Below are 16,588 nucleotides of genomic sequence, written 5' to 3' on the forward strand. Positions count from 1 at the left end.
CCCATTCTCCCACGGTGATAGCATCCCGCTTGTTGGGGTCCCCATTCCTGTCCTTGTCCCTGTCTATAGAACCCCTTTCGAGGTCGTCCCCTTCCTCTTCCCCTATTATTGACATGCTGCCACTCTCTGTTCTGGCCCTTGGTGGTCGGTTCCACCCTTTTCTTCACTATTTAGTCTACAGTAGCCACCATCATTTTTGCCTTCTGCTTCTCTTTTTCATCCTCTCTCCTTACAAACACTTTCTGTGCCTCTCTTAATAACTCGTCAAGCGCTTTCTCACTCCACCCCTCTATCCTCTGAATTTTCTTTTGAATATCCGGCCATGCTTTGGTGAAAAAGTGTACTTTTAGAAGTCCCTGCGCTACCGGGTCGTCAGGATTCATTCCTGAATGTTTCCTCATGGTGTCCCGTAAATTTTGTAAAAAGGCTGAGGGAGCCTCGTCTTTTTCCTGGTGAACTTCAAAAGCTTTCGCTAGATTCTGTGACTTGGGGACCTCCTCCCTAATGCCCTTCACTATCAGGTCCCTTAAGTCTTTCAAAGAACAAAGAACAAAGAACAGTACAGCACAGGAAACAGGCCCTTCGGCCCTCCAAGCCTGTGCCGCTCCTTGGTCCAACTAGACCAATCGTTTGTATCCCTCCATTCCCAGGCTGCTCATGTGACTATCCAGGTAAGTCTTAAACGATGTCAGCGTGCCTGCCTCCACCACCCTACTTGGCAGCGCATTCCAGGCCCCCACCACCCTCTGTGTAAAAAACGTCCCTCTGATATCTGAGTTATACTTCGCCCCTCTCAGCTTGAGCCCGTGACCCCTCATGATCGTCACCTCCGACCTGGGAAAAAGCTTCCCACTGTTCACCCTATCTATACCCTTCATTATCTTGTACACCTCTATTAGATCTCCCCTCATTCTCCGTCTTTCCAAGGAGAACAACCCCAGTCTACCCAATCTCTCCTCATAGCTAAGACACTCCATACCAGGCAACATCCTGGTAAACCTTCACTGCACTCTCTCTAACGCCTCCACGTCCTTCTGGTAGTGCGGCGACCAGAACTGGACGCAGTACTCCAAATGTGGCCTAACCAGCGTTCTATACAGCTGCATCATCAGACTCCAGCTTTTATACTCTATACCCCGTCCTATAAAGGCAAGCATACCATATGCTTTCTTCACCACCTTCTCCACCTGTGTTGCCACCTTCAAGGATTTGTGGACTTGCACACCTAGGTCCCTCTGTGTTTCTATACTCCTGATGACTCTGCCTTTTATTGTATAACTCCTCCCGACATTATTTCTTCCAAAATTTATCACTTCGCATTTATCCGGATTAAGCTCCATCTGCCACCTCTCCGCCCAATTTTCCATATAATCGTTCCCGTCGTTATTATAACATCCCAAGAGGGTGGCGGGGCAGAGGACTGCTTCTCGCCCTCTTTTTCCCTCACTGTATTCATGGGGTATAATCTGTATCCATCGGGTCTCCAACAGGAGGCGTATTCAGATTCTTCTTGGTTATATGGTTGTTTTTGGTTGACATAAATATTTAAAACCTGACAAACCCAACCCTCGTCCGATCCGTATTTTGGCCAGAAAACGGACGGAGCACGGATAGTTTCCTTTGTCCACGTAAAGCAACAATATCTTTGTTTTTAGTAGTTGCATTGTTTTCCCAATCACTGAACATCCGTCCCAGAGGACTTTCTGGAGGGATGTTTCCCGGGGCCCGAGTAATCTTCTCCTTGTTCCCGGGGGACTCTTAGCCGCCCCCGGGCCCCCCCCCCCCCCCCCGCCCCACTATTGCGGCTACTAGGTTAGTCTTGTTTACACAATCCCTACAACAAGTAAACCACCCCAGTCACCAAGGCACTACTTAAAAGTTAATTTTCTTACCTTGGTCCGTGCACGGAGTTACCTGACTGCAGCTGTGCCTACTGTCCTTCACTTGCTCGTTCAGAATGACTTCCCTAAGATCTCTGTCAGTCAGCCAGGAGGGGTGTTCATCGACGAGAAACACGAGACCGTTCTAAAGGAACGGGACGCGTCTTCCCGGTCGTCGACGGTGACCACTCCGCCGGAGATGACTCGATCCCGGACGAGCCCCCAATTGTGAGAAACGAAGATCACTTTGCAAATAATTTACTCCAAGTCAAATTCTGAAGTAGAAAACACTTTTATTTGAACGTTCTTGCAAGAGCGGGTGACCAGCAAATACGCACACCCTGGAGTATATCTCATATATTTTATACAATTTCTTTGTGTCTCTCAATCCCTCCCCATCCCCACAATTGGTGTTTTTGTTATCGGATATCACCGATCATAAGCCCGAGGTTTACTCTGCCTTTGTTTATTGCCCTTGCTACTCAGCCTTGCAGTCCCCGTTCATATTTACTTTGTCCCTTATTTTGCTGTTCCTTCCCATCCTTATCTCCCATTTTCGCGCCACTTTCTGTGTGAACGCCCACAGTGTACGTGACAAGCTGCAGCAGTGACAAGCTGTAGCACTCGGTTCAGCAAGTTTAACCCTGTCCATACCTTATCAGTCGTCTTGTGATTCTCCTGCAGAAGCAACATTCTTATCTGTTTTTCACAATATGGACCCCAAGATCTCTCTGTTCCTCCACAGTCTTCAGAACCCTACCTTTGACCCTGTAATCCACATTTAAATTAGTCCTACCAAAATGATTCACCTCACATTTATCAGTGTTAAACTCCATTTGCCATTTTTCAGCCCAGTTTTGCATCCTATCTATGTCTCTTTGCAGGCTACAACAGCCCTCCACCTCATCCACTACTCCACTAATCTTGGTGTCATCAGCAAATTTACTGATCCACCCTTCAGCCCCCTCCTCTAAGTCATTAATAAAAATCACAAAGAGCAGAGGACGAAGCACTGATCCCTGTGGCACTCTGCTAGCAACCTGCCTCCAGTCCGAAAATTTTCCATCCACCACCACCATCTGTCTTCGATCAGATAGCCAGTTACCTATTCAATCGGCCAAATATCCCGCTATCCCACACCTCCTCACTTTCATCATAAGCGGACCCTGGGGGACCTTATCAAACGCCTTACTAAAATCCATGTATATGACATCAACTGCCCTACCTTCATCAACACACTTAGTTACCTCCTCAAAAAATTCAATTTAATTAAGCTGCATCTTTCCAAATGGTCATTAATCCTATTCCGCAGGACCTTTTGCATTAACTTACCGACCACTGAAGTAAAACTAACTGGCCTATAATTACCAGGGTCAGTCCTATTTCCTTTCTTGAACAGAGAAACAACATTCGCCACTCTCCAGTCCTCTGGCACTATCCCTGTGGACAGTGAGGACCCAAAGATCAAAGCCATTGGCTCCGCAGTCTCATCCGTTACCTCCCAAAGAATCCTAGGATATATCCCATCTGGCCCAGGGGACATATTGACCCTCAGGCTTTTCAAAATTGCTAATACATCTTCCCTCAGAACATCTACCTCCTCCAGCCTTTCAGTCTGTATCATACTCTCATCCTCAAAAACATGGCCGCTCTCCTTGGTGAGCACTGAAGAAATGTATTCATTCATCGCCTCTCCTGTCTCTTCTGACTCCATGCACAAGTTCCCACTGCTATCCTTGAGAGGCCCTAACCTCACCCTGGTCATTCTTTTAATTCTCACATAAGAGTAAAAAGCCTTGGGGTTTTCCTTGATCCGACCCGTCAAGGACTTCTCATGTCCCCTCCTAGCTCTCCTGAGCCCTTTTCTTTAGCTCATTCCTTGCTACCTTGTGACCCTCAAGCGACCCAACTGAACAGTGTTTTCTCATCCTTACATACGCTTCCTTTTTCCTCTTGACAAGACATTCAATCTCTTTTGTGAACCATGGTTCCCTCACTCGGCCATTTCCTCCCTGCGTGACAGGGACATATCTACCATGGACATGCAGAATTTTTTCCTTGAACAAGCTCCACTTTTCATTTGCGCATTTCCCTAACAGTTTCTGTTCCCATCTTATGCTCCCTAATTCTTGCCTTATCGCATCATAATTACCCCTCCCCCAATTATGAGCCTTTCCCTGCCGTATGGCCCCTGCCCTCTCCATTGCAATAACGAAAGACACCGAATTGTGGTTAGTATCTCCAAAGTGCTCTCCCACGAACATATCCAACACTTGGCCAGGTTCATTACCCAGTACCAAGTCCAATGTGGCCCCACCTCTTGTCGGCCTATCCACATATTGGGTCAGGAAACCCTCCTGCACACAATGTACAAAAACTACCCCATCCGAACTATTCGACCTATAAAGATTCCAATCTATATTTGGAAAGTTAAAGTCACCCATGACAACTACCCTGTGACCTCCACACCTATCCATAATCTACTTTGCAGATTCTTCCTCCACATCTCTATTACTATTTGGGGGCCTATAGAAAACTAACAACGTGACCGCTCCTTTCCTATTTCTAGCTTCAGCCCATATTACCTCAGTAGGCAGATGCCCCTCGAACTGCCTTTCTGCAGCCGTTAAACTATCCCTGATTAACAAAGCGACTCCTCCACCTCTTTTACCACCTTCCCTACTCTTACTGAAACATCTATACCCCGGAACTTCCAGGAACCATTTCTGTCCCTGTTCTAACCATGTCGCCGACATGGCAAAAACATCGTAGTCCCAAATACCAATCCACGTTCCAATTTCACCTACCTTATTCCAGATGTTCCTTGCATTGAAGTAGACACACTTCAACCCACCTTCCTGTCTGCCAGTACACTCCTGCGACCTTGATACACTCCTTAGTACCTCCCTACACTCAACACTGGCTTCTGGACTTTAGCTCGTTTTCCCATTCCCCTGACTTCTTCTGCTTTCATTTGGGACTGAGGCCACAGAAACATGGAATCCTGCAATAAGTCAGGAGTCCATTCGGCCCATCATTAAAAGTCTACGGACAACATAACTATTCCCAATACATCATGCTCTTTTTATTTTCATGCATTTATCAAATTTTGCGTTGGATATTCGCTTTATGATGCAGGACATACTGTTCCGTTTTCCCCTAATCTTAACACTGTTTGCTCTGCTTGACAAGTCCCAGGATAAACAGCCGTATTTCCAAGGATAGATTTGAGAGGTTGAGTCTGTTGTCCTTGGAGAAGGGTACACTGAGATGAGACTGAAGAGCAACATTCAGGACTCTGAATGGTATAGACGGAGTGAATAGTGAGAAACCGTTTCTGCTAAACAGTACATCCGGATCTGGAAACTGCAGATTCAAAGTATTGGCTGTATGGAAGGAAATTGAAGGGTTTACTTTCACCCATATGGTAACTGAGTGTCTATTACAATCTTCCTGAATGAATGGTGAAAATAGGTTATAACGGGGTACTCAGAAGGGGTTACAATCTGAAAAGAAAGAGTGTGCAAGATTACCGTGAGAAGTAAGTGGACTGGAACTGTCAAATACCTGTGTTCAAACAACACGAGGCACTATAGTCGACTTGGGTACACAAGACTAGGCACTAAGAGTACTCTGACTTCCAAGCTTTAATTATTTGGGGACAAATTGGGTCCATTGTTATTTGTCATTTATATTAATGATTTGGATGAAAATATAGGAGGCACGGTAAATAAGTTTGCAGGTGACACCAAGATTGGTGGCACAGTGGACAGTGAAAAACGTTATTTTCGATTGCAACGGGATCTTGATCAATTGGGCCAGTGGGCTGACGAATGGCAGATGGAGTTTAATTTAGACAAATGCGAGGTGATGCATTTAGGTAGATTCATCCAGGGTAGGACTTACACAGTTAATGGTCGGGCGTTGGGTCGAGTTACAGAACAAAGAGATAGAGGGGTACATGTTCATTGCTCCTTGAAAGTGGAGTCACAGGTGGACAGAATGGTGAAGAATGCATTCGTCTTGCTTCGTTTTATCGGTCAGAACATTGAATACAGGAATTGGGACGTCTTGTTGAAGTTGTACAAGACATTGGTAAGGCCACACTTGGAATTCTGTGCGCAGTTCTGGTCACCATATTATAGAAAGGATATTATTAAACTAGAAAGAGTGCAGAAAAGATTTACTAGGATGCTACCGGGACTTGATGCTTTTGGTTATAAGGAGAGGCTGGATATTCTGGGACTTTTTTTCTCTGGAGGGTAGAAGGCCGAGGGTTGATCTTATAGAGATTTATAAAATAATGTGGGGCACATTCAGCTAGATAGTCAATATCTTTTCCCAAAAGTAGGGGTGTCTAAATCTCGAGGGCTTAGATTTAAGGTGAGAGGGGAGAGTTACAAAAGTGTCCAGAGGGACAATTCTTTTGCACAGAGTGTGGTGAGTGCCTGGTACAGGCGGGTACAGTGTTGTCTTTTAAAAAAGCATTTAGATAGTTACATGGGTAAGATGGGTATCGAGGGATATGGGCCAAATGCAGGCAATTGGGATTAGCTTAGAGGGGTTAAAAAAGGGGGCATGGAAAAGTTGGGCCGAAAGGCCTGTTTCCATGCTGTAAACCTCTATGACTCTATGACGAAATGAGAACACAATACAGCGCAAAGTAGTGCAGTGTGTTCTGTTGATTCATACAGAAAATGTAACAGTTATAGTTCACCATATTGGAATTTTGTTATTGAAAACGGTCTTATTTCCATCCTGAGGGCAAGGCTAGATGCAGTGTTTATGGAACCAACACAAGGTTTAGATGTATTCGCGTATCCTGAGGACGTCAGCCCTGGCCTTACTGAAGGCCTTACTGAAGGACTTCTTTGGCTAACAATCATTTTCCATTACTTAACAGAGTTATTTGCATTGATTTAATTTCCACAATTTTTGTAACTTAAATTTTCCATGCCAGCATCTGCTTTTTAACTGCTTTTGATAACCTTTTCACTATATATATATTGCATTATTTGAAATGAGCATCCTTGTTCTTGTACATCAAAGTGAAGTAAATATTTGACCCTAGCTGGAATTACAACTTAATTTCTGCAGAACCACGTGGAGTGCCCTTACAGAGAGACAGCGAGGACTCGATAGGCCAAAAAGCTACATTCTGCACTGTCAATATTTGTGATTCTTTAATTCTGCTGTGGAAACGATTTATCCTTCAAAGGCTCTGTCTAAACCTCTCATGAATTCGGCAAAATTACCATATTTAACAAGCAATTCCAACTTCCATGTTCTAAACCAGCCTCTGAAACTCTCCAGCGAGCTAAAAAAAAAAATCCTTGGACCACTGAGTCATTCTGAATCAATATATGGATGCCTTTATTAAACGATGCTAATCGGATCTGGTCAGAAGATTTCGGTTGAGGCCTTCACAGTCACTGACAGTTTGAAAACATCTTTCTGCTATGATGATTACACCATGATCCTTTACTTCTCTCGGCGCTATCAGTTGACCCATCTTCTAAAAATGCTGTAACCTGCTGGTGGAATTTAGATTCCATTCATTAATCTGGAATTAAAATTCAGACACAGAAATAGTAATAAGAAATGATCTGACTCACCCATGACGTTTAGGATTGGAATTCGCCATGCTTGCCTGCTCTTGCCTACATGTGAGTCCAGATCGACACAAGGTACTTTAGAACATAGAACAGTACAGCACAGAACAGGCCCTTCGGCCCACGATGTTGTGCCGAGCTTTATCTGAAACCAAACTTTAATTTAAGGCCTGCTTACTAACATCTGGGGAATGGTGCCCAAAGCGTAAGATTTGTCCCACAGACCTGACAGGCAACGGCCTGACATAATCACACTATCAGCATCATGACACACAAACAATGTCGCAGGAACCACCAGTACCATTCCTGGGTATGTCCTGCCCCATTGACCTGGCCAGCATCTATCAAGCGCAAGTTAGGACAGTGATGAAATCCTCTCCACTTCTCTCATTAATGACGCTCCGAAAACTCTCAACAATCTGGCCACAATTCAGGCTTCTTTAAGATCTGATCACATGATTGGGCCATTATGTCATTCGCGTGCGTGCTGAATCGGCTGCATTCCCTTTAGTTTTGCATTCTGCAGCACAGAGAAAACTCTTCATTAAACCGGCTGCATGTTATTTTAAATCTACGTGTGGAAACATAGTTTTTTCGTTCTGTTTGAACACCAAACCGCAAACATTGTTACAATGTGACACACTGAAAAACTAATCATCAGGTCAAGAAGTTGAAATGGAGAAAGGAAAGTTGATAAAGCACTGCTGAGGGTACTTTATAAGCCGGTTGATCTGAGCTACATAGCAGGGACAAATTATGTTACCAGTCAAAGCAGAATGCATTTGATTGGTACCACAGTGCACTCCTTGTACCAAGGATGCACTGATGCAGTAGAGTGCACTCTCTACAGCCACTGGCCAAATATCCTTCGATAATGTCTTCAAGACCCGCGACTTATTCATCCTGTAAGGACAAGGGCAGAAGAGACATAAGACCAGAAAATCTATCAGAAGTTGCTCAAGACACAGACGGTCCTGAATTCGAATAATATCGCAGTTCCCTCGCTGTTACTTGGTCAAGCCAATTGCTTAAACTTCAACAACCACAAGCATCTTCCTCTTTTCCGAACATGAGTCTAAACATATGGCCTACTCCTGAACCTCTTCCTGCTTTAAAGTTATATGATGCTATTTCTGCTTTGCTCAGCAGGGCGCAAGGTCTGAAAAAGATTGCTGCTGGCAAAAGATTGATGATGAGGATGCGGGAGGAATTTGTGGGTGGACGATGTGGGGAAGAGTAGCGAAGAGAAAGAGGGGAACTCATTCAGAATAAGTACAGCTACTGAAATGTTAAGACGCAGGCCAGAAACTACACGCAGTTAGCCGAAACCCTAAGTTTTACATTTGATTTTGGCATAGGTGAGCATAATGTGTTTCAGTCCAGGTAGGATTCAAATGACCCATGAGATGCTTTATATCAACAAATTTTATTTAATAACTCAGTTAAAATACGACAAAAAGAAATTAGCATGACTTTTACCAATTACAACATTTTAAAATAACACAGTATATGCGTAACAATGAGAACAGCTGGAACAGTTGTTCCAAATTAATCACCATCCTTTACACACACCCATCTTTGGAACTGGGACAGAAACAAGTAGGCCCACGTGATGCTGGATTTTCAGCTTTTGACATGTGTTGTGAATTGGTTCGTTGAATGTTGGTCGAAATCGCTGAGGCTTCCCAGTTCTAGAACTATCAGCAAACCTTTTGAGAGAGAGAGACAGAGACGAACAGAACGAGGCATTGCCTTCTTCCACTCGCTTCCAGCAGCAACTGAGAAATGAAACTAAAACTGTTTTTTTCTCTGAACAATAGTTGCCCCTAACCACATTACATAAACTACCAATCAGCTGCAAATCAAGCTTCACTCAGCAATCCCCGAAGTTCCAGTAAATCGCAGAACATGACTTTAGTCCAGATTAAAATCAGCATGATATAAATCATGCTACGTCAGCAGCAATGAGGGACACGCATTACAGACAACACGGTGCCGACAACATCCTGCAAAGGAACACGGTTAAAATATATTTGTTAAAGGCTCAGTATCGTCACACATTTTGAAAGTTGCACAGCAGTTAGCACTGCTGCCTCGCAGCTCCAGAGATCCCCGTTCAAATCCCAGCTCGGGTCATTGTGAGGAGACTCTCCGTGTCTGCGTGGGGTCCTCCAGGTGCTCTGGTTCCCTCCCACAGTCCAAAAGACATGCTGGTTAGGTGCATTGACCATGATGAATTCTCCCTCAGTATGCCCGAATAGGGTCCGGAGTATGGCAAATAGGGGATTTTCACAGTAACTCCATTGCAGTGTTAATTTAAATCCAGTTGGGATGCTAATAAATAAACTTTAAAAAGCTAAAACTTAACTTGCATGGATTTCTCTGGGCGCTGTGTGGTATGAACTGGTCATGCAATAATTCTCTCTGTCACCTCCGTCTCAGGCTCAGCCTTCACTGACCCTTGTGCAAATCACACCGTCCTGGAACAGCCCTGGAGAAGCATTGATTGTTACTGGACAACATGCGCTGGCCAATGGAAATGTGACGACCATCTGGAAAAGAGGTGGTACAGATTTAACAGGTAATATGAGTGAAAACACAATAAGGAATAATACTTAATAATTCGAGAAAATCAGAAGTGTGCCAGCGTCTGCAATTATCAAAATGTCGATCAGTTGGTTAAATTCCAGGGATTCAGATGATAATTTAATGATTCTTGTTTCAGTTCTGGGGGGTCGAGAATTCCAGAGACGGTCGTCCCAGATCATCACTGCACGGCAAACTACCCAGGCTGGTTGGATGGTAATGTTGAAACTTGAGATTGATATTGTGACACCCCTTATCCTGAAATACTCACAACAGTTTAAGACTTCATTTTTCATGAATCTGATTTCAGGTGTTCACCCAACGGTGGGCCAGGGCGAAGTGACGAGAACAGTCTGTTTTAACTCGTATACTAATCGCTGCCAATGGAACCAGGAGATAAAGATCAAAAATTGTTCCAGTTACTTCGTTTATGAGCTGACTCCCACGCCCAATTGTGACACTGTTTATTGCACAGGTACAATGGATGGATGAGCTGACATCTTAGGCTGAATCATTAATGTGCGGTATCACTGATAGTAATCAGAGTGCTGCACATGCACATCATTCCTGTTCGGGCCACACTGAACATAAAATTCACAATTCAGTCATTGAGAGAAATGTTTTGTGAGTCTGCAGAGAGGAGTGCAGTGAATGGGAGGAGTGGGATGCATTGACTGATGTCATTGTGATGAAGATTATGAGGAGAGCATCATGCTGTGACTGAAGGGATCGGAGTGCAGTAAGTGATGGAGAAGATGCAATGACTGAGGGGAGTGGGATTTAGTGAGAAGGGCGGAGTGGAATGCCGCCAATAAGGGGCGTGGTATGTATTTACTGAGGGACGTGGTATGTCATAACAATGGGAGTGCAAAGTTGTGACGGAGGGAGGTGGGATGTAGTGACTGAGGGACGTGGGGCATAGTGACATAGAGGAGTGGGATGTAGTGACTGATGGGGAGTAGAATGTAGTGACTGAGTGAAGTTGGATGTAGTGACTGAGCAAATGGGGATGTAGTGACGAAGGGATTGGGTTGTACTGAGTGAGGCGAGTGGGGTGTAGTCAGTAGGGGTAGTGAGGCACATTGAGGGGAATTGGATGTGGATATTGAGGGGAGTGGGCTTCACAGACTGAGGGGATTAGGATGTCGTGAATGAAGGAGTGGAATATAGTGATTGAAGGGAGTTGTTTTTGTCACTGAGGGGACTGGAACGTAGTGAGTGATAGGAGTGTGTCGGGGTGACTATGGAAATTGGGATATAGTGACTAAGGGGAGTGTAATGTAGTGACTGAGGAGAGTGGGATACAGTGACTGAGGGGATTTGAATGCAATGGCTGAGGAGATTTGGATTTAGCGACTGAAGGGAGTGCGTTGGAGTGACTGAGGAAGTCGGATATGGTGACTGAATGTGAGTGGGATCTAGTGACTGAGGGGAATCGTAGGTAGTGACTGACGTGAATGATATGCAGTGACTGAGGGGAGTGGGATATAGTGACTGAGGGGTGTGGGATGTAGTGCCTGAGGGGAGTGGGATATAGTGACTGAGGGGAGTGGGATGTAGTGGCTGACGGGTGTGGGATGTAGTGGTTGAGGGGAGTGGGTTTTGGGTGGCTGAGGGGAGTGGGATGTAGTGGCTGAAGGGAGGGGATATAGTGGCTGAGGGGAGTGAGATGTGGCTGCTGAAGGGAGCGGGATGGAGTGCCTGAGGGGCGTGGGATATAATGGCTGAAGGGAGCGGGATGTAATGGCTGAGGGGAGTGGGATGTAGTGGCTGAGGGGAGTGGAATGTGGTGGTTGAGGGGAATGGGATATAGTGACTGAGGGGAGGGGATGTAGTGGCTTTGGAAGAACAAACCAAAGAATAACGTACAGGGTAAATGGTAGGACTCTGAAGAGTGCAGTTGAACAGAGGGATCTGGGAATACAGGTACAGAATTCCCCAAAAGTGACGTCACAGGTGGATAGGGTCGTAAAGAGTGCCTTTGGTACATTGGCCTTTATAAATCGGAGTATCGAGTATAAAAGTTGGAGTGTTATGGTAAGGTTATATAAGGCATTGGTGAGGCCGAGTTTGGAGTATTGTGTACAGTTTTGGTCACCCAGTTACAGGAAGGATGTAAATAAGATTGAAAGAGTGCAGAGAAGGTTCACAAGGATGTTGCCAGGACTTGAGAAGCTGAGTTACAGAGAGAGATTGAATAGGCTGGGACTTTATTCCCTGGAGCGCAGAAGATTGAGGGGAGATTTGATAGAGTTGTATAAGATTTTGATGGATATAGATAGAGTGAATGCAAGCAGGCTTTTTCCACTGAGGCTCGGGGAGAAAAAAAACCAGAGGGCATGGGTTAAGGGTGAGAGGAGAAAAGTTTAAAGGGAATATTAGCGGGGGGGGGGGGGGGGGGGGCGGGGAGGGCTTCTTCACGCAGAGAGTGGCGGGAGTGTGGAATAAGCTGCCGGATAAAGTGGTAAATGCGGGGTCACTTTTAACATTTAAGAAAAACTTGGACGGGTTGATGGATGAGAGGGGTGTGGAGGGATATGGTCCAAGTGCAGGTCAGTGGGACTAGGCATAAAATGGTTCGGCACAGACAAGAAGGGCCAAAAGGCCTGTTTCTGAGCTGTAATTTTCTATGGTTCTATGGAAGTGGAATGTGGTGGCGGAACGGAGCGGGATGTAGTGGCTGAGGGGGTGCGGTGTACCATCTTGGTAGACTAGGATTTTGTACTGGTGGTAATGTGATATTTTGCATTGAAGAGGAATTGGAAGTATCCACTGCGAGTCTTTTATTGCCAATACTGAGTTGAGTGCTCTTTCGTGATATGTACTAACTGTGCAGGCGACGCTGTTTCTCTTCCTGTGGAATTCTTTACCCCCCTGGACTGAATATAATGATAATGACTGGGCGTTGACCAGACTCAATGAATATCTGCAGACCGATATTTTTGCGGCATTTGTTGTATCCAGTTCATTCAATGTTCGTCAGTTGCTCAGGAAGGATTCAAAGACGCCCCACTCTCTGCCATTACCAGACATCTTGAGCCGATATGCCAACACCTGACTTCATGATGCACGGAATGTCATTGAAGAGGCGGTTGAAGGGGTATTTGTGCAGTAGACTATATTCAAAAGGACTCCTGCTGTGATCGACCAGGACTTAGAATATTTCCTCAAAATTCGATTGAACTCATTCTAAGAAGTCAAAAGAGCCATTGAATAGCTCTCCATTACTTCCCTGAACCCATCACATCTCCCCCACATCCCTCACCCCACAATTAATAAACGCATTTCCATTATGGGCAGCACAGATGGTATAGTGGTTAGCACTCCTGATTCACAATGCCAGAGTCGTAGGTCCAATTCCGGCCTTGGACTACGATGTGTGTTTGCACATTCCAAACGTGTCTGCCTCGGTTTCCACTGGGTGCTGCTGTTTCCTCCCACACTCCAAATGTATGCATGGCAGTAGATTCCCATGTTAATTTATCCCTTAGTGTCCAAACATGTGCTGTTCAGCTGTATTATCAATGTAACATTTTCGCTTTGTCTCCGGGATGTACAGATTAGATGGATAAACCATCAGCTTTCTGCGCCATTAGGACGTGGGATTAGGCTCTTTTGGACGGTCGGTGCAGACTCAACAGTGATAAGCACTGCTGCCTCACAGCGCCAGGGATCCGGGTTCAATTCCGGCATCGGGTCACTGCCTGTGTGGAATGTGCACCTTCTCCCTGAGTGCATGGGTTTCCTCCGTGTCCTCCAGTTTCCTCCCATACTCGAAAGATGTGTGAGTAAGTTTGATTGGCCATGCTAAATTAACCTGAGTTTCATGGGTACTGGCAGGGTAAATGTGTGGGTTTACGGGAATTGGGCCTGGATGGGATTATGGTCGGTGCCGATTGGATGGGCCGAATGGCCCCCTTCTGCAATGTCGGCATTCTATGAACAGTTGCCACATGTATTGGGATAGAGTGACAAGCATTGTTTCTTGGGCACTGCACAGACAATACCTCGAACACATAGAGGAGAGGGAAATGAGACCATGTTACATTCATAGCTAAGGTGAAGAGAAAGATCAGCTTGATAGAGGTAGTCGATTCAAATGTCTGATGGCAGGAGGGAAAACGCTGTTCTTCAATTGGTTGGGCCGTGCTCTCAGACTTTTGTATTTTTTTCTCGACAGTACAAGGTAGAAGAATGTATGCCTGGGATGTGGGGTCCTTGGTTATGCAGGATGCTTTTCCCAAGGCATCAGCAACTGTAGACGGAGTCAATGGATGGGAGGGTGGTTTGCGTGATGGACTGGGTTACTTTTGCATTCCTTTGTTGTTTTGTGCGCTCTTGGTCAGAGCAGGAGTCATACCAAGCTGTGATTCATCTGGAAAGAATGCTTTCGCTGGTGTATCTGTAAAATCTCGGTGAGAGTTGTCGCAGACATGTTGAATTTCCTTGATCTCCAAAGAAAGTAGAAGCGTTGGTCAGCTTTCGTAACTGCGTGGAGCAACCAGGAGAGGTCATTTTTGATCTGGACAACTAGAAATTTTAACCTGTCGTTGCCCCCTTTGATATCGACAGAAGCATATCCTCCATAAATTCCTGAAGCCAATGACTATCTCCTTCATTACACTGACATTGAGGGAGAGTTTATTGTCGTCTCACAAGTTAAGCAAACTCTCTGTATCTTCCCTAAACTCCGCCTCGTCATTGTTTGAGATCTGACCCACTATAGAGGTGTCATCAGCAAACATGAAAATGGACATGGAGAAAATGGAACTGGAGGTTCTGTAGCACTGTGTGACACAGGGCGGCACGGTGGCACAATGGTTAGCACTACTGCCTGAAAGCAGCAGGGACCTGGGATCAACTCCCGGCTTGGGTCACTGTTGGTGTGGAGTTTGCACGTTCTCTCTGTGTCTGCATGGGTTTCCTCTGGATGCTCCGATTTCCTCCCACAGTCCAAGCATGTGCAGGTGAGGTGCATTGGCCATGCTAAATTACCCCTCAGTGTCGCCGAACAGGCGCCAGGATGTGGCGACTTGGGGACTTTCACAGTAACTTCATTACAGTGTGAATGTAAGCCTACTCGTGACTAATAAGTAAACTTTAACTTTCAGTTAATCTCTACTCTAGTTAATATGTTGTCTGTCTCTCACTCAGTCCCAGAGTTGGCAATCACTGACCCATGTGAGGACCACACAGTCCTGGAGGAACCCTGGAGGAGTACAGAATGTCAAGACTCTGAGTGTTCCGATCAGAAGTGTGATGATGACCTTAATCATGGATGGTACCGGTTTAAAAGGTAATACAAAGGAATAATTGCAGAAACTTCATAAAATAAACGAGGATCATGTGACCATAAGACCATAGGATATAGAAGCAGAATTAGGCCATTCGGCAAATCATGTTTGTTTCACCATTCGATCATGGCTGATGTATTTCTCAGCTCCATTCTCCCGCCGCTTCCCCATATTCTTTGATCCCCTTACTAATCCAGAACCTATCTAACTCTGTCTTAAATGCACTCAACGACCTGGCCTCCACAGCCTTCTTTGGCAATGAGTTCCATAGATTCGCCACCCTCTGGCTGACGAAATTCCACCACATCTCGCTTCTAAAGGGTCCTCCCTTTAGTCTGAGGCCCTCGGATCTTCGTCTCTCCGACTAATGAAAACATCTTCCCCTCGTCCACTCGATGCAGGCCATTAAATCATTCTGCAAGTATAAATGAGATCACCACTCATCCTTCTAAACTCCATAGAGTAGAGACCCAAAAGGGTGTATTTAATCTTGAAATGATCGATTCATATAGGAACATCGGAGCATGAGTAGTCCATCGATCATGCTCGGCCATTCAGTAGGATTATCGCTGATACACGGCCCAACCCTGTTTGGAGTCTATACAGGCCACAAGGAGGCAATTCGGCCCATCGTGTCTGCATGATTCTGCAGCAGTGTATCCCACCCGGGCCCTGTCCCTATAACCCTATGTATACCCCACTCATCACTCAGACGACACATTTTTGGACACCAAGGGACATGGCCAATCCACGTAACCTGCACATCGTTGGGTTGTGAGGAATCCGGAGCACCTGGAGAAAACCCACGCAGACACGGGGAGAACGTGCAAACTTCACCCAGACAGTGACGCAAGCCGGGAATCGAAACAGGTCCCTAGTGCTGTGAGGAAGTAGAGCGAGACTGTACCATCCATAACGTGCTCTCCGCCCGTAGCTCTTGATTCCCCTGCTCAATATCAGAAAAATGCCTGTCTCAGGCTTAAACCGAACTGCTGTGTGAGAGAGTTCCAAATCCCCACCGCTTTCTGCTTGTAGAAGTGTTTTCTAACATCTCTCCTGAAAGGGGTTTTTAAAAAAAATATGGCCCCTGTTCCTCGAGCCTTCAGCGAGTGGAAACAGTTTATTCCCATCCACCCGGCCCGTCCATGAAAATATTTTACAGACTTCTTCTTTCTGATCACCCCTCAACCTTTTGAATTTGTGTGAGAAAAGGATT

This window comes from Mustelus asterias, assembly GCF_964213995.1.
Source record: "Mustelus asterias chromosome 26 unlocalized genomic scaffold, sMusAst1.hap1.1 SUPER_26_unloc_3, whole genome shotgun sequence".
In the NCBI taxonomy this organism is placed as follows: domain Eukaryota; kingdom Metazoa; phylum Chordata; class Chondrichthyes; order Carcharhiniformes; family Triakidae; genus Mustelus; species Mustelus asterias.